This window comes from Bufo gargarizans, chromosome 5 (assembly GCF_014858855.1).
Source record: "Bufo gargarizans isolate SCDJY-AF-19 chromosome 5, ASM1485885v1, whole genome shotgun sequence".
In the NCBI taxonomy this organism is placed as follows: Eukaryota; Metazoa; Chordata; class Amphibia; order Anura; family Bufonidae; genus Bufo; species Bufo gargarizans.
The window spans coordinates 446,588,340-446,608,505 of NC_058084.1; positions in this window are offsets into that span (position 1 = coordinate 446,588,340).

Genomic DNA, 20,166 nt, shown 5'->3' on the forward strand with positions numbered 1-20,166 from the left:
GCCCCTATATAGTGCCCAATAGATGCCCTCAGTGTCCCCCATAATTTTCAAGTATAAAATACCCCTTCTTAGTGCCCCCTTGTAGATGGCCCCATAGTACTCCTCTTCCCCCTTCCCCATAGTACCCACCATAATGTGTCCCAGTATAAAATGCCCCTATGCAGAGCCCCCCATATAAAATACCCCTTCTTTGTGGCCTCAGTAGATGCCACCATAGTGTCCCCCAATAATGTGCTAGTAAGAAATTCCCCCATAGTGCCACACAATAATGTGCCAGTAAAAAGTGCCCACATAGTGCCCCCAATAATGTGACAGTAAGAAGTACCCACATAGATGCCCCCCAATCATGTGCCAGTAAAAAGTGCCCCTCCATAGATGCCCCCAATCATGTGCCAGTGAGAAGTTCCCCCCCATAGATGCCCCCCAATTATGTGCCAATAAGAAGTGCCCCCACAGTGCACCCCCAATCATGTACCACATCAAAAAAATAAACACATATACTCACCTCCATGAGGCTGGCAGCGATGCGATGCAGGCCTCTTCCAGCCTGAGTCTCCGCGCTGTATGGCTCAGGCGGCGCGATGACATCATCGAGCTGTCTGCACCGGCCTCTGATAGGCTGCAGACACTAGGCCTGCAGCCTATCAGAAGAACGGGGAAGGTAGACACCTCTCCCTCCCTTGTCCCGCCGCAGCACATCTATCTGTATTACTGTCCTGAGGGCGGCGATACAGATGACTATGGAGATGAGCGCTTCCACAATGGAAGCATTTATCTCCCTGTGCCCTGCCACTACCGCCCCAATTGTCACCAGGGCCGCGCCGCCTGAAGCGATCGCCTCACCTCGCCTAATTGGCGGTGCGGCCCTGACTGGCTTAGTTTGCCCATAGCAACCAATCAGATTCCACCTTTCATTTTCCAAAGGAGCCGTCAAAAGGTGGAATCTGATTGGTAGCTATGGGCAACTAAACCAGTTCTACTTTACACCAGTTTGATAATTGACCCTATATGTGTTTTTCATGGGGAGAGAAAAGGACACCACCACCGGACATGTTTGGTGGCAGCTGATCTCTCTTGAGAACAAATGATTAGGCATGTTGGAATTCAACATGCCCAATCCTTTCTTTCCCCAACTTCCCCATTAGAATTATAAATGGCCCATGTGTACTCTAGGAAAGGGGCTCTCTTTAAGCTTTTGGATTGAGACCCAAAATGGAAGGTGATGCCTGGCTGGAGACCCTCGTCTATAAGCCAGAAGAATAAGCTAAGTGTGTAATATCACATTTATCCAGCAGCCACCACTACAATGGATATGTGTCTGCTGGCAGCTTTCCCCAGACCGAGCAGCAAATTAATGGGATTTCTAGAGCCAAACTCTCCTCAATCAGCTGAATGTTTAAAAGAATCTTTAGAAGAAGAAAGGACAGCCCCTTTAAACATCTCGACCCATTAGTTTTTGGCAACATCTCTAAATTAGGCATTTCTGTAGCCTGTACGGGCCAGGCAATGGGAACAATGCTTTTTAATGGACCACTAGGTGAGTCTACATCTAGTACCAAGCTGCAGAATCTATTCATTCAGAAAATAAGTGAACGTCAGCTCCTGGACCAAGACTAACGTAGATTCAGGTAAAGAGAAAACCCATTCATGTTATATTAATTGGTCATTATGACTGTATCCATGTCAACTGTGAAGACCTCTACTTTCTGTAGATACAGATGAACTATAACAGGATCGTCAACCTTTTGTAAATGCACATAAGAAAAAAAATGACCTATTGTTAAGAAAGTTTTTTCCATGTCACTCTTTATAATATGAAAAAAAAATCCTAAAATACAGCATATTTTACACAGTCCGCTAGGCACACACAACAGTCTGCCACTTTTCAGCTTGTGCAGTGAACACAGGGACAGGGTCAACAGTCATCTTATTGTCATCAGAAGTGAGCAATATAAGGTTACACCTCTATTATCGCCTCGACCAAGTGTAGGGAGAGGTGGCAACTTATCTTTCTTGAGAACCAAAGAATTCAACATGCCGGATCCTTTCTTTCCCCCAAGAATTATAAATGTCCCATGTGTAGGTAAGGGGCCCTCTTTACAATTTTGTATTGAGACTCAAAAGTTTTAAAGATGCACTCCCACAAAATATTTTATTCTCTGCCCCATTAGAATGGTACATAATGTAAACTGTAGTGAAGGTAATCTTTTTACCAGAGAGTTATAACCTCCCTTCTGATCCTCAGCTGTGTCATGTGACCAACACTCTGCGTATCCAACTGACACAGAACAGGAAGTCAGTTTCTCTATTCATTTCTATGAGGCCTCATGCACACGTTCCGTTCCATTTTGCGTTTTTTTTGCGTTCCGTATACGGACCGTATACGGAACCATTCATTTCAATGTGTCCGCAAAAGAAACAGCATGTACTCAGTATGCATCCCGTTTCCGTATTTCTGTTTTTCCGTTCAAAGATAGAACATGTCCTATTATTATAAATATATTCCACTTTTTCTGATTGGGTGAATCAGCTAAACCTGAGCACCTATACATGCTATTGGTTGGGTGAGCCACCCGTTATCCAGAATTGTCATGTCTTATTATTGTCCGCATACCGGACAAGGATAGTACTGTTCTATTAGGGGCCAGATGTTCCGTTCCGCAAAAAACGGAATGCACATGGATGTCATCCATATTTTTTGCGGATCTATTTTTGGCGGACCGCAAAACACTGAAAAAGCCATGCGGTCGTGTGCAATAGACCTGAGACTGACATTGAGGCATCCATTGCCCATATAAGGAAGTGGCTTCCTGTCCACACATAAGATGCTGTGTTATTTGGAGAGTCAGAGTGTTGGTCACATGACACAGCTGAGGATCAGAAGGAGGGTTATAACTCACAAATACAGTCACTGGTAAGAAGATTACTATCACTACAGTTTACATCATGTACCTTTCTAACAGGTCAGAGAATAGAAATGTTTGTTTTTGTGGGAGTGCTTCTAGAAGAGCAGATATTACACAGCACACTCTAAAAGCCAATGGTCATTTAATGTTGTTTCTAATGTCAAGGTCTCTATTATAAGGCCTCATGCACACCACAGTGTCTGTATTGTCAACCACCACAAATTTCGGATCTTCAAAATACGGATGCAGTGTGTGTGCCACCTGCATTGATTTTGTGTACCCATTAATTTCAATGGCTCTGTGGTCTGCATTTTGCGGAATGGACATACGTCTACGGAAAGCACACTGATGATCCATGTGTTTCTGCTTGCATATGTCCGTTTTGCAAAAAGATAGAATATGTCCTATACTTGGACGCAAAATGTGGACCACGGACCCTTTGAAGTCAATGGTTCCATAAAAAAAGCGGTTGCAACACGAATGGTATCTGTATTTTGCGGATCCACAATTTGCGAACCGCAAAATACATACGATCGTGTGTAATATTGAGTGAACCGAAGTATCCAAAGTGGACTTCGATTCGAATTTCAGGGAAAATTCAATTTGCCTCAAAGCCGCACATTTCCTCATGCTTTGTGGTAACAAATCAATTTTCACTGAAATGGCGGTAAAAATAAAATCATACTCACCTCATCCATTTGTGCATGGCCATCTTAATTGAAGATCCTATGCGAAATCTCGTGCGGGGTGACGTACCGTATTACCTCACCACGCCGACTAGTGTGATGACATCACTTGGTATCTTACGCGGCCTTTTTGAGCTCAAATGGGAAAAGTGATTATTATTTTAAAAATTTTTTTAACCGGTTAACCCCTGAAAGCCCTCTTTTTTTTTTAATCTCAGATGCTGTGATCAGTGATGACCGCGGCATATGAGGGGTTCAATTATGGGGACGGTGCAATTTCCGTTTCCCGTCATTGTGCCCCTTCTTACAAAGAAATGCACTTCATGATGAAGTAATTGGAATTAAAATTTTTGTAAACTTCGCTCATCTCTGGTCGTGTGCAGGATGCCTAAGGCCTATTGCACACGACCGTTTTTTTCCCCCGTTTACTGGCCGTTTTTTGCGTTCCGTATACGGAACCATTAATTTCAATGTTCCGCAAAAAAAACGGAATGTACTCCGTATGCATTCCGTTTCCATATTTCCGTTTTTCCGTTCCGTTTAAAGATAGAACATGTCCTATTATTGCCCGCAAATCACGTTCCGTGGCTCCATTCAAGTCAATGGGTCCGCAAAAAAAACGGAACACATACGGAAATGCATCCGTATGTCTTCCGTTTCCGTTCCGTTTTTTGCTGAACCATCTATTGAAAATGTTATGCCCAGCCCAATTTTATCTATGTAATTACTGTATACTGTATATGCCATACGGAAAAACGGAACGGAAAAACGGAAACACAACGGAAACAAAAAACAGAACAACGGATCCGTGAAAAACGGATCGCAAAACACTGAAAAAGCCATACGGTCGTGTGCAATAGGCCTAAAACAAATCTCTGGAACTGATATTGCAGCAGTTCAGGCAAGATAACAGCCCCCATAATCATGTAAAGGACATAAATTTTAATATAAAAAATTAGATTACAGTCATAGAATAAAAAAAGAAACATCTCCTTTAAGGCAATTGCAATGCACAAGGGTCAGATATTAGGTGATATTTTTAATAACCTATGTTGAACATGGCACTTAAAATATGACCTGTCAGCGACCTTCAGGCCCTGCTGACGATGAGCGTCTTGTAACAAAAGCTGTGAGACCTACACAAAAGACAGGAAAATACCTGCTTGTCTTTGGAAGCAGAAGAATAGCAATACATGCAAACACTGTCAGTCAATACTTCGCTAAGAACAATGGATGTCACCGCTGTAACAGAATTCAAAGCCTCCGACACAATGGGAGATAAAGGCTCAGTAAAAGCTGGTGCACATTCATTTCACACTGAGCTAAAAATGTGAGATCATGAAAATCATAAAGCTGAAAGAATAACAAAAAAAGTATAAGAGAGAACTAAATAGAGTTAGGCCTCATGCACATGACCGTTGTTGTGTCCCGTGTCCGTTGTTCCGTTTTCTGTGATTTTCTGCGGACCCATTGACTTTCAATGGGTCCGTGGAAAATTCGGAAAATGCACCGTTTGTCATCCGCGTCCGTGATCTGTGTTTCCAGTCCTATTTTTTTCACGGACAACGGTTTGCGGATCCATTCAAGTCAATGGGTCCGTGAAAAAACACGGAGGCATACAAGATTGTCATCCGCGTCCATGATCCGTGTCCGTTTTTTTTCCTATCATTTGCAAGGCAAACTTGACTTAGATTTTTTTTCTATTTCCTTCATGTCTGGTGATCCTCCAAAAATCAAGGAAGACACACGGAAACAAAAACGGACATGGATCACGGAACAACGGAACCCCGTTTTGCGGACCGTGAAAAAATACTGTCGTGTGCATGAGGCCTTACATACAATGTTACGAAACTGTGTTGTGCTCCAGTAATACGGCCAGATACAATTTAAAAGAACTTCTGGAATATTTGTTTTGTAGCAAAGATAGATATCAGGCTCCTTGCTTGACACCACCACCATCCAAACCACCTTCACTAAGAAGCCCTAGTGTCCTCCTCATCAAATGAGAACAAGACCAACCCGAAATTGGTTCCCTCTCTACAAGGACCCTATAGGAGCCACAAGGGATGACACCATGCACAGAGGTGGGATCAAATTTTTAACAACGGTTTCCCTACTCAACGGCGGACACACGGAGTCACGACAACATGTTTACATATACAGTACAGATGTAGTAGAGTTAACATACATGCTTTATGAGACGTGTTATCTAAACTAAATGTGTTAAGCAAACACCTTCAATTGCTTTTCAATGGCTTTTGTTTCAAGATAACGCGATGAGTTAAGAAATTTTAGTTGAGAGTTTGTGTGTTAACCCTGCTACATCTGTACATACACCATATATAGGCAACACACATAAATACACCATATACATGGTACGCATAGATAAATACACCATATATACACTACACACACATACCACCCAACTAAGGAGCTAAACTATCAGCAGCGCGCAAAGCAATGGAAGCGAACATCTCCAGCTGCCCTGAGCACCGGATCGTGACTCAGTCGGTAACACGGTTCTCCGATCCAGTTGTAATTTTAACAACCGGATCTAGAGAACTGGAGGGAACTGGCTGAATCCCATGCCTGCCTATACCCTTGTACAATATGTTTGATGGACAATGTGGTGAGAACCATCCCTTCTGCTCATCATACAGACTGTGTACAAACTGATACAGATTTAGCTTCAAAGGCTTGAAATGCTGGATCCCAACCAACTTATCCGGTCAGGCACTGACTGTAAAACCCTTCTTCCGTGCATTGAACTCGCAGCCTGCATGTTTCATTGTCTGCTCTGTAGCCTCTAGGAAAATTCAAGTCTCGGCTTTCAGTGTCTTTGTATGAGAACAAGCCAGGTGTTAAAGATTATTGGCAACCTTCAGGGCTTTGATGCCCGGTTGGTGGCCCGTGTTATTTATCTTAAGGAAAATGTCCTTAAAGGGAATGTATCATATATTTGATTTTATTTGTGTTCATTACATTTAATTATGTGTCAAGAAATAGTGTGCTTATTATTAGTTCATGTTGCAGCCATTTTATTTTTTGGGCTTAAATGGGTATTCCAGTAAAGTAAGTACATTTTTTAAAAACTGCATTGAGGCTGCAAGCTGTGACCCAACCCATACCTATACATATAACCAGAGCTTCAATTTACCTCGCCATCCATTTGTCTAGCTCCTGTGTGAGCCTGCAATACACAGAGTATCATGACGCCTGATCTTCCCTCACAAAACTACAATCCCCACAATCCCTAGCTTTCCTGCTCTGAGTGCTGATGTTTACTGATTGGCTGCCTGATATACCGTCCGGCCACGCCCCCTCTACTCAGTTATCACCAGCACACTAACATGCCCTTTGTTTCACAAGACATTTAGCTAGAGAACTGATAGCAACACACTGAGCATGCTCGACCTAACAAAGGCTCAGAACTACAGGTCGATGCCATGGTAATTTATGAGGAAACACAGTGGGTAGCAGAGGAAGAAAACTACTTTTATAACTACTGAACGGTAAATATGTGAAATTTACACTATATTAGGTAATTATTGATAATGAAGTAGTCTAAAACACAAGTCATATTTTTGGTAACCGGAATACCCCTTTAAAGAAGCATTCCAATAAAAAAAAAAATTATTCTCGGACCTGTTAGAAAGGTACATGATGTAAACTGTAGTGAAGGTAATCTTCTCACCAGTGACTGTATTTGTGAGTTATAACCTCCCTTCTGACCCTGAGCTGTGTCATCTGACCAACACTCTGACTCTCTAAATAACACGGCATCTTATGTGTGGACAGGAAGCTAGTTTCTGTATTCCTATGGCAGCCTCAATGTCAGTCTCGTAGGAATGAATAAAGAAGTAACTGACTTCCTGTCCTGTGTCAGTTGGAGGTCAGAGTGTTGGTCACATGACACAGCTGAGGATTAGAAGTGAGGGTATAACTTACAAATATAGTTTCTGGTTATAAAATTATCTTCACTACAATTTACATAATGTACCTTTCTAACAGGTCAGAGAAGAAATTTTTATGGGAGTGCCACTTCAAACACTTATTTGGGACACACACCTCTCCTTTACTGCCTGTATATACATTACGCTGTTTGGTTTCCTCTCACTTATTTATTAAAGGGGCTTTTCAGTACTTAGATATTATCGATCTATCTTCAGTTAGGTCATCAATATCAGGTCAGAGAAGTCCCCCACTACTAATCATCTTCATAGACGCTGGTGCATCTACAGTGGAAGGACCCGAAAGCAGAAGACTCCGTCCACTGTGTAGTGGCTATGCAGGGGTACTGCGGATCAGCTACCATTTAATGAATAGGAGCTGCATCGGGGCTGGAACTACACAGTAGGCAGAGCCTTTTGCATCCACTGTATAGATCCCAGCGGCTGCCTTAAAGAGGCCGTTCCTGACAAGCTCAGTTATTTTTTAGAGCACTGTGTGCCAATAATTGTTGAAGGGGGCGCTATCTGTGTGGTAGTAGTATTTCCAGGGGGACTGTTTCTGCAGTATAGTATTGGGGGGCACTATCTGTGTGGTAGTAGTATTTCCAGGGGGACTGTTTCTGCAGTATAGTATTGGGGGTGGCAGGAAAGGGTGTTCAGAAGATGTGAAGATGATGGAAATGTGGGAAACTAATGTCTGTTTGTCAATCCCTACAGAGACGGGAGATGGCTGAAAAATCATCATGGCGGTCTGGTCTGAATGGAGAAGATGAGGAAAGAGAACGTCTACAACAAAGGTGACATCACTGGATGTAAGAGGTATGTGGCGCTATGTAGGAGAGGAGATGCTTCGGCTCCTCCACCTGCTATTTGCAGAAGTAGGATTCAGAGCTGGGTGAGGACGGCCAAGGTGGGCAGCAGGCCACGGGCGGGTGGCAGATGGTGGGGGGAACCACAGGCCTTAAGCAGGATCTGGGGAGGGAGGAGAGCGGAGGAGCTTCCTGGCTGTAGCCTGCTGTTGTCTATTGTATAATGTAAAAGCAGGCAGTGCAGCCAGGACAGGCCTCCCCTCTCCGTATGATGTGTAGAGACAGTTCTCAACAATAGAATTTCAGCTGTACAGTGTTTGTTGGGAGTGGCCTATTATATGTAGGATAGGCTTTTAATAATGGGGCGGGGCTAAAAAATTGTACACTGCGCGTTGCGCGCCCGCATTTTTCCGCTCCTACCGAGCTTTTAGAAATGGTAAAGCAAAAGAATTAGCGCAACACGCTATGCGCGCCGCATTTTTAAATATGAAGGGGGCTTTAAAAAATCAAAGTCAAAGAAAGGGGCGCAGTTACATAGTAAAACTTAACTTTTAATGTATTCAAAGATACTCCCGCGACTGGGAGTTAAAATACCCCTTACAAACAATGAAAGACAAACAAGTGTAGGACCTAAGTTGGTGTTCCACCTATGGGCGCAGCGACACACCAGGCTAGATGCAACCCACCCAAGGCCTGAATACACACCAGTCTAGGTGCATGCAGGAGAAGGCATGGGGTCCCTGAGTCCAAGTCCCATGAGAAGGTGCCGGGACGGTAGGGACACTATATAAACACGGAATAGTCTTACCGGTTTCATTGAGAATCTCACTATTCGCAATGTATGAAGTGTTGGTAGTAGTCCTAGTGACCTAACACAAGGTCGGTGCCCCACAAGGGGTGGCCCCGTCCGGAACCTCACCCTGATCAAGAATCCCTATCCAGCCCTCCACAAGGTATCCAGAGGCTAAACTGGGTATCTGATCAGGGTAATGGAATGTAACATAAAATATATGGCTACAATATGTTCGCGTGTTCCAACGTGTTTCATCAAATGAACATATCAGAAGGCTGCTGTATATACTAAAAAAGCCCCATGAATAGTCAGGGTACACGGGGCTTAGTATTAAGCAAATCCAAATTGTCTATCTACTAAAGGGGGAGGGGCACTTATGACACAACCCCACAGTATATGGCAAGATAGAATATTACTACAATGATGCGTATGGCGTTGTTCCACAATACACCTGCAAAAAGTAAAAAAGTATATAAAAATACGGGCAAAACGATTCCACACGGCCTACATAAATGATGGATGAGGGATAGTACTCACAAAGCTCCCGGAGAAGCGTGTCGCAGATGTCCAGGGTTGTGAACTTATTTGACATTTGTTAAGGATTTGACCAAATGTAGGTCTGACAGACGCTAATGGTGCGCTGTATTTAAAAGGAAGGGGATGAGAGCCTCCCTCTGTGCATGGGAGTGACGCCGGCCCACGTGACTAGACCATGTCACATGATCGGGTCGACGGAGGTGCGGCGCTCAAGTCCAGTGCGCAGGCGCATATGGTCGGGCGGCGCCAGGCACAGGACTGCCAACAATGAACGCAGCCTCAGTGACGTGTAAACGTAACCAAGTCACCTGAGGTATGCGTGCCTATGTCTGTCAGCAAAGTACCGAGGCTGCCGATAAGGGGATGGAGCTGTTGGGAGGAATAAAGAAAGCCCACAGCTACTACATTACCACCCTAGATTTGTGGGGTAGATATAAATAGAAACCATTATACAGAAAAATAAGGGGGCACACCTACATCTGGGTTCACATAAAACACTAGCCAATATATTGAAATAGTTTATTTAACAATTAAGGTACCTGATTAATCACACTAAAATAACATAACTAGAGTTGAGCGGAAACCTGGATGTTCGGGTTCGAGAAGTTCGGCCGAACTTCCCGGAAATGTTCGGGTTCGGGATCCGAACCCGAACCAAACTTCGTCCCGAACCCGAACCCCATTGAAGTCAATGGGGACCCGAACTTTTCGGCACTAAAAAGGCTGTAAAACAGCCCAGGAAAGGGCTAGAGGGCTGCAAAAGGCAGCAACATGTAGGTAAATCCCCTGCAAACAAATGTGGATAGGGAAATGAATTAAAATAAAAATAAAATAAATAAAAATTAACCAATATCAATTGGAGAGAGGTCCCATAGCAGAGAATCTGGCTTCACGTCACCCACTACTGGAACAGTCCATTCTCAGATATTTAGGCCCCAGCACCCAGGCAGAGGAGAGAGGTCCCGTAACAGAGGATCTGGCTTCATGTCAGCAGAGAATCAGTCTGCATATCATAGCAGAGAATCAGGCTTCACGTCAGCCACCACTGCAACAGTCCATTGTCATATATTTAGGCCCAGCACCCAGGCAGAGGAGAGAGGTCCCGTAACAGAGAATCTGGCTTCATGTCAGCAGAGAATCAGTCTGCATGTCATAGCAGAGAATTAGGCTTCACGTCACCCAACATTGGAACAGTCCATTGGCATATATTTAAGCCCAGGCACCCAGGCAGAGGAGAGAGGTCCCGTAACAGAGAATCTGTCTTCATGTCAGCAGAGAATCAGTCTGCATGTCATAGCAGAGAATCAGGCTTCACGTCAGCCACCACTGCAACAGTCCATTGTCATATATTTAGGCCCAGCACCCAGGCAGAGGAGAGAGGTCCCGTAACAGAGAATCTGTCTTCATGTCAGCAGAGAATCAGTCTGCATGTCATAGCAGAGAATCAGGCTTCACGTCAGCCACCACTGCAACAGTCCATTGTCATATATTTAGGCCCAGCACCCAGGCAGAGGAGAGAGGTCCCGTAACAGAGAATCTGGCTTCATGTCAGCAGAGAATCAGTCTGCATGTCATAGCAGAGAATCAGGCTGCACGTCAGGCACCACTGCAACAGTCCATTGTCATATATTTAGGCCCAGCACCCAGGCAGAGGAGAGAGGTCCCGTAACAGAGAATCAGTCTGCATGTCATAGCAGAGAATCAGGCTTCACGTCAGCCACCACTGCAACAGTCCATTGTCATAGGATAGGGAAATGAATAAAAATAAAAATAAAATAAATAAAAATTAACCAATATCAATTGGAGAGAGGTCCCATAGCAGAGAATCTGGCTTCACGTCACCCACTACTGGAACAGTCCATTCTCAGATATTTAGGCCCCAGCACCCAGGCAGAGGAGAGAGGTCCCGTAACAGAGGATCTGGCTTCATGTCAGCAGAGAATCAGTCTGCATATCATAGCAGAGAATCAGGCTTCACGTCAGCCACCACTGCAACAGTCCATTGTCATATATTTAGGACCAGCACCCAGGCAGAGGAGAGAGGTCCCGTAACAGAGAATCTGGCTTCATGTCAGCAGAGAATCAGTCTGCATGTCATAGCAGAGAATCAGGCTGCACGTCAGCCACCACTGCAACAGTCCATTGTCATATATTTAGGCCCAGCACCCAGGCAGAGGAGAGAGGTCCCGTAACAGAGAATCTGTCTTCATGTCAACAGAGAATCAGTCTGCATGTCATAGCAGAGAATAAGGCTTCACGTCAGCCACCACTGCAACAGTCCATTGTCATATATTTAGGCCCAGCACCCAGGCAGAGGAGAGAGGTCCGGTAACAGAGAATCTGGCTTCATGTCAGCAGAGAATCAGTCTGCATGTCATAGCAGAGAATCAGGCTTCACGTCACCCAACATTGGAACAGTCCATTGGCATATATTTAGGCCCAGGCACCCAGGCAGAGGAGAGAGGTCCCGTAACAGAGAATCTGTCTTCATGTCAGCAGAGAATCAGTCTGCATGTCATAGCAGAGAATCAGGCTTCACGTCAGCCACCACTGCAACAGTCCATTGTCATATATTTAGGCCCAGCACCCAGGCAGAGGAGAGAGGTCCCGTAACAGAGAATCTAGCTTCATGTCAGCAGAGAATCAGACTGCATGTCATAGCAGAGAATCAGGCTTCACGTCACCCAACATTGGAGCAGTCCATTGTCATATATTTAGGCCCAGCACCCAGGCAGAGGAGAGAGGTCCCGTAACAGAGAATCAATCTGCATGTCATAGCAGAGAATCAGGCTTCACGTCAGCCACCACTGCAACAGTCCATTGTCATATATTTAGGCCCAGCACCCAGGCAGAGGAGAGAGGTCCCGTAACAGAGAATCTGTCTTCATGTTAGCAGAGAATCAGTCTGCATGTCATAGCAGAGAATCAGGCTTCACGTCACCCACCACTGCAACAGTCCATTGTCATATATTTAGGCCCAGCACCCAGGCAGAGGAGAGAGGTCCCGTAATAGAGAATCTGTCTTCATGTCAGCAGAGAATCAGTCTGCATGTCATAGCAGAGAATCAGGCTTCACGTCACCCAACATTGGAACAGTCCATTGGCATATATTTAGGCCCAGGCACCCAGGCAGAGGAGAGAGGTCCCGTAACAGAGAATCTGGCTTCATGTCAGCAGAGAATCAGTCTGCATGTCATAGCAGAGAATAAGGCTTCACGTCAGCCACCACTGGAACAGTCCATTGTCATATATTTAGGCCCAGCACCCAGGCAGAGGAGAGAGGTCCCGTAACAGAGAATCTGGATTCATGTCAGCAGAGAATCAGTCTGCATGTCATAGCAGAGAATCAAGCTTCACGTCAGCCACCACTGCAACAGTCCATTGTCATATATTTAGGCCCAGCACCCAGGCAGAGGAGAGAGGTCCCATAACAGAGAATCTGTCTTCATGTCAGCAGAGAATCAGTCTGCATGTCATAGCAGAGAATCAGGCTTCACGACAGCCACCACTGCAACAGTCCATTGTCATATATTTAGGCCCAGCACCCAGGCAGAGGAGAGAGGTCCCGTAACAGAGAATCTGGCTTCATGTCAGCAGAGAATCAGTCTGCATGTCATAGCAGAGAATCAGGCTTCACGTCACCCAACATTGGAACAGTCCATTGGCATATATTTAGGCCCAGGCACCCAGGCAGAGGAGAGAGGTCCCGTAACAGAGAATCTGTCTTCATGTCAGCAGAGAATCAGTCTGCATGTCATAGCAGAGAATCAGGCTTCACGTCAGCCACCACTGCAACAGTCCATTGTCATATATTTAGGCCCAGCACCCAGGCAGAGGAGAGAGGTCCCGTAACAGAGAATCTGGCTTCAGGTCAGCAGAGAATCAGACTGCATGTCATAGCAGAGAATCAGGCTTCACGTCACCCAACATTGGAGCAGTCCATTGTCATATATTTAGGCCCAGCACCCAGGCAGAGGAGAGAGGTCCCGTAACAGAGAATCAATCAGCATGTCATAGCAGAGAATCAGGCTTCACGACAGCCACCACTGCAACAGTCCATTGTCATATATTTAGGCCCAGCACCCAGGCAGAGGAGAGAGGTCCCGTAACAGAGAATCTGGCTTCATGTCAGCAGAGAATCAGTCTGCATGTCATAGCAGAGAATCAGGCTTCACGTCACCCAACATTGGAACAGTCCATTGGCATATATTTAGGCCCAGGCACCCAGGCAGAGGAGAGAGGTCCCGTAACAGAGAATCTGTCTTCATGTCAGCAGAGAATCAGTCTGCATGTCATAGCAGAGAATCAGGCTTCACGTCAGCCACCACTGCAACAGTCCATTGTCATATATTTAGGCCCAGCACCCAGGCAGAGGAGAGAGGTCCCGTAACAGAGAATCTGGCTTCATGTCAGCAGAGAATCAGACTGCATGTCATAGCAGAGAATCAGGCTTCACGTCACCCAACATTGGAGCAGTCCATTGTCATATATTTAGGCCCAGCACCCAGGCAGAGGAGAGAGGTCCCGTAACAGAGAATCAATCTGCATGTCATAGCAGAGAATCAGGCTTCACGTCAGCCACCACTGCAACAGTCCATTGTCATATATTTAGGCCCAGCACCCAGGCAGAGGAGAGAGGTCCCGTAACAGAGAATCTGTCTTCATGTTAGCAGAGAATCAGTCTGCATGTCATAGCAGAGAATCAGGCTTCACGTCACCCACCACTGCAACAGTCCATTGTCATATATTTAGGCCCAGCACCCAGGCAGAGGAGAGAGGTCCCGTAATAGAGAATCTGTCTTCATGTCAGCAGAGAATCAGTCTGCATGTCATAGCAGAGAATCAGGCTTCACGTCACCCAACATTGGAACAGTCCATTGGCATATATTTAGGCCCAGGCACCCAGGCAGAGGAGAGAGGTCCCGTAACAGAGAATCTGGCTTCATGTCAGCAGAGAATCAGTCTGCATGTCATAGCAGAGAATAAGGCTTCACGTCAGCCACCACTGGAACAGTCCATTGTCATATATTTAGGCCCAGCACCCAGGCAGAGGAGAGAGGTCCCGTAACAGAGAATCTGGATTCATGTCAGCAGAGAATCAGTCTGCATGTCATAGCAGAGAATCAAGCTTCACGTCAGCCACCACTGCAACAGTCCATTGTCATATATTTAGGCCCAGCACCCAGGCAGAGGAGAGAGGTCCCATAACAGAGAATCTGTCTTCATGTCAGCAGAGAATCAGTCTGCATGTCATAGAAGAGAATCAGGCTTCACGTCAGCCACCACTGCAACAGTCCATTGTCATATATTTAGGCCCAGGCACCCAGGCAGAGGAGAGAGGTCCCGTAACAGAGAATCTGGCTTCATGTCAGCAGAGAATCAGTCTGCATGTCATAGCAGAGAATCAGGCTTCACGTCAGCCACCACTGCAACAGTCCATTGTCATATATTTAGGCCCAGCACCCAGGCAGAGGAGAGAGGTCCCGTAACAGAGAATTTGTCTTCATGTCAGCAGAGAATCAGTCTGCATGTCATAGCAGAGAATCAGGCTTCACGACAGCCACCACTGCAACAGTCCATTGTCATATATTTAGGCCCAGCACCCAGGCAGAGGAGAGAGGTCCCGTAACAGAGAATCTGGCTTCATGTCAGCAGAGAATCAGTCTGCATGTCATAGCAGAGAATCAGGCTTCACGTCACCCAACATTGGAACAGTCCATTGGCATATATTTAGGCCCCGGCACCCAGACAGAGGAGATGTTCATTCAACTTTGGGTTGCCCCGCAATATAATGGTAAAATGAAAATAAAAAGAGGATTGAATGAGGAAGTGCCCTGGAGTACAATAATATATGGTTAAGGGGAGGTAGTTAATGTCTAATCTGCACAAGGGATGGACAGGTCCTGTGGGATCCATGCCTGGTTCATTTTTATGAACGTCAGCTTGTCCACATTGGCTGTAGACAGGCGGCTGCGTTTGTCTGTAATGACGCCTCCTGCCGTGCTGAATACACGTTCAGACAAAACGCTGGCCGCCGGGCAGGCCAGCACTTCCAAGGCATAAAAGGCTAGCTCTGGCCACGTGGACAATTTAGAGACCCAGAAGTTGAATGGGGCCGAACCATCAGTCAGTACGTGGAGGGGTGTGCACACGTACTGTTCCACCATGTTAGTGAAATGTTGCCTCCTGCTAACACGTTGCGTATCAGGTGGTGGTGCAGTTAGCTGTGGCGTGTTGACAAAACTTTTCCACATCTCTGCCATGCTAACTCTGCCCTCAGAGGAGCTGGCCGTGACACAGCTGCCTTGGCGACCTCTTGCTCCTCCTCTGCCTTGCCCTTGGGCTTCCACTTGTTCCCCTGTGACATTTGGGAATGCTCTCAGTAGCGTGTCTACCAACGTGCGCTTGTACTCGCGCATCTTCCTATCACGCTCCAGTGAAGGAAGTAAGGTGGGCACATTGTCTTTGTACCGTGGATCCAGCAGGGTGGCAACCCAGTAGTCCGCACACGTTAAAATGTGGGCAACTCTGCTGTCGTTGCGCAGGGACTGCAGCATGTAGTCGCTCATGTGTGCCAGGCTGCCCAGAGGTAAGGACAAGCTGTCCTCTGTGGGAGGCGTATGGTCATCGTCCTGCCTTTCCCCCCAGCCACGCACCAGTGATGGGCCCGAGCTGCGTTGGGTGCCACCCCGCTGTGACCATGCTTCATCCTCATCCTCCTCCACCTCATCCTCGTCCTCCAGTAGAGGGCCCTGGCTGGCCACATTTGTACCTGGCCTCTGCTGTTGCAAAAAACCTCCCTCTGAGTCACTTCGAAGAGACTGGCCTGAAAGTGCTAAAAATGACCCCTCTTCCTCCTCCTCCTCCTGGGCCACCTCCTCTTCCATCATCGCCCTAAGTGTTTTCTCAAGGAGACATAGAAGTGGTATTGTATTGCTGATAACGGCGTCATCGCCACTGGCCATGTTGGTGGAGTACTCGAAACAGCGCAACAGGGCACACAGGTCTCGCATGGAGGCCCAGTCATTGGTGGTGAAGTGGTGCTGTTCCGTAGTGCGACTGACCCGTGCGTGCTGCAGCTGAAACTCCACTATGGCCTGCTGCTGCTCGCACAGTCTGTCCAGCATGTGCAAGGTGGAGTTCCACCTGGTGGGCACGTCGCATATGAGGCGGTGAGCGGGAAGGCCGAAGTTACGCTGTAGCGCAGACAGGCGAGCAGCGGCAGGATGTGAACGCCGGAAGCGCGAACAGACGGCCCGCACTTTATGCAGCAGCTCTGACATGTCGGGGTAGTTGTGAATGAACTTCTGCACCACCAAATTCAGCACATGCGTCAAGCAAGGGATGTGCGTCAAACCGGCTAGTCCCAGAGCAGCAACGAGATTTCGCCCATTATCGCACACCACCAGGCCGGGCTTGAGGCTCACCGGCAGCAACCACTCGTCGGTCTGTTGTTCTATACCCCGCCACAACTCCTGTGCGGTGTGGGGCTTGTCCCCCAAACATATGAGTTTCAGAATGGCCTGCTGACGTTTACCCCGGGCTGTGCTGAAGTTGGTGGTGAAGGTGTGTGGCTGACTGGATGAGCAGGTGGAAGAAGAGAAGGAGGAAGCCGAGAAGGAGGAGGTGGCAACAGGAGGCAAAGAATGTTGCCCTGCGATCCTTGGCGGCGGAAGGACGTGCGCCAAACAGCTCTCCGCCTGGGGCCCAGCTGCCACTACATTTACCCAGTGTGCAGTTAGGGAGATATAGCGTCCCTGGCCGTACTTACTAGTCCACGTATCTGTGGTTAGGTGGACCTTGCCACAGATGGCGTTGTGCAGTGCACACTTGATTTTATTGGATACTTGGTTGTGCAGGGAAGGCACGGCTCTCTTGGAGAAGTAGTGCCGGCTGGGAACAACATACTGTGGGACAGCAAGCGACATGAGCTGTTTGAAGCTGTCTGTGTCCACCAGCCTAAATGACAGCATTTCATAGGCCAGTAGTTTAGAAATGCTGGCATTCAGGGCCAGGGATCGAGGGTGGCTAGGTGGGAATTTACGCTTTCTCTCAAATGTTTGTGAGATGGAGAGCTGAACGCTGCCGTGTGACATGGTTGAGATGCTTGGTGACGGAGGTGGTGGTGGTGTTGGTGGTACATCCCCTGTTTGCTGGGCGGCAGGTGCCAACGTTCCTCCAGAGGCGGAGGAAGAGGCCGAGGCGGCAGCAGCAGAAGAGGCCGAGGCGGCAGCAGCAGAAGAGGCCGAGGCGGCAGCAGCAGAAGAGGTAGCAGGGGGAGCCTGAGTGACTTCCTTGGTTTTAAGGTGTTTACTCCACTGCAGTTCATGCTTTGCATGCAGGTGCCTGGTCATGCAGGTTGTGCTAAGGTTCAGAACGTTAATGCCTCGCTTCAGGCTCTGATGGCATAGCATGCAAACCACTCGGGTCTTGTCGTCAGCACATTGTTTGAAGAAGTGCCATGCCAGGGAACTCCTTGAAGCTGCCTTTGGGGTGCTCGGTCCCAGATGGCGGCGGTCAGTAGCAGGCGGAGTCTCTTGGCGGCGGGTGTTCTGCTTTTGCCCACTGCTCCCTCTTTTGCTACGCTGTTGGCTCGGTCTCACCACTGCCTCTTCCTCCGAACTGTGAAAGTCAGTGGCACGACCTTCATTCCATGTGGGGTCTAGGACCTCATCGTCCCCTGCATCGTCTTCCACCCAGTCTTGATCCCTGACCTCCTGTTCAGTCTGCACACTGCAGAAAGACACAGCAGTTGGCACCTGTGTTTCGTCATCATCAGAGACATGCTGAGGTGGTATTCCCATGTCCTCATCATCAGGAAACATAAGTGGTTGTGCGTCAGTGCATTCTATGTCTTCCACCGCTGGGGAAGGGCTGGGTGGATGCCCTTGGGAAACCCTGCCAGCGGAGTCTTCAAACAGCATAAGAGACTGCTGCATAACTTGAGGCTCAGACAGTTTCCCTGGTATGCATGGGGTTGATGTGACAGACTGATGGGCTTGGTTTTCAGGCGCCATCTGTGCGCTTTCTGCAGAAGACTGGGTGGGAGTCAATGTGAACGTGCTGGATCCACTGTCAGCCACCCAATTGACTAATGCCTGTACCTGCTCAGGCCTTACCATCCTTAGAACGGCATTGGGCCCCACCAAATATCGCTGTAAATTATGGCGGCTACTGGGACCTGAGGTAGTTGGTACACTAGGACGTGTGGCTGTGGCAGAACGGCCACGTCCTCTCCCAGCACCAGAGGGTCCACTAACACCACCACGACCATGTCCGCGTCCTTTACTAGATGTTTTCCTCATTGTTATCGTTCACCACAACAACATAAATATTATTTGACCCAATGTATTGAATTCAAATTCAGGCCTTTTTTTTAAAGACAACTAACACTATCTGGCTATCTATTTAGGTACCGTATTACACTAATACAGGCACAGCAGTAACCACAGATTTAGCTGACTATAAATTTGAGGCCTATTATTTAGGCGCTGGGTGACAGGTATACGTTTTACGGACAGAATTAGACCTGGAAATGCACAGTAGCGTGTGTGAAGTTATTCAGAATGACCCTATGTGCACCTTGAATCTGATATACCCTTTTAGGGATAGATTTTAAATAGCTCTGATACAGCAGAAACCACTAAATTAGGAAATTGCTAAATTGGGAATTGTATTTCAACCCAGAACAAACAATGTGCTTTGACGGACACTAAATAACTTGCCCAGCCACAACAGTACAGCGGTAACGACAGATTTAGCAGGATATAAATTTGAGGCCTAGTATTTAGGCGCTGGGTGACAGGTATACGTTTTACGGACAGAATTAGACTTGGAAATGCACAGTAGCGTGTGTGTGAAGTTATTCAGAATGACCCTATGTGCACCTTGAATCTGATATACCCTTTTAGGGATAGATTTTAAATAGCTCTGATACAGCAGAAACCACTAAATTAGGAAATTGCTAAATTGGGAATTGTATTTCAACCCAGAACAAACAATGTGTTTTGACGGACACTAAATAACTTGACCAGCTGCACCAGTAACGACAGATATAGCTGGATATAAATTTGAGGCCTTGTACTTAGGCGCTGGGTGACAGGTATACGTTTACTGACAGAATTAGACTGGGATATGGCCAAAAAATTACCACACTATTGCTGGTTAAATGCACTTGGTGTGACAGCTTGACCAACCACACTACTGAGGGTTAAATGCACTTGGTGACAGGCGCAGCTTGCCCCTGATGTAGTATATGGCCAAAAAATAAACAGACTATTGTTGGTTAAATGCACTTGGTGTGACAGCTTCACCCTGATGTAGGATTTAGCCAAAAAACAACCACACATTGAGGGTTAAATGCACTTGGTGACAGGTGCAGCTTGCCCCTGATGTAGTATATGGCCAAAAAATAACCAGACTATTGTTGGTTAAATGCACTTGGTGTGACAGCTTCACCCTGATGTAGGATTTAGCCAAAAAACA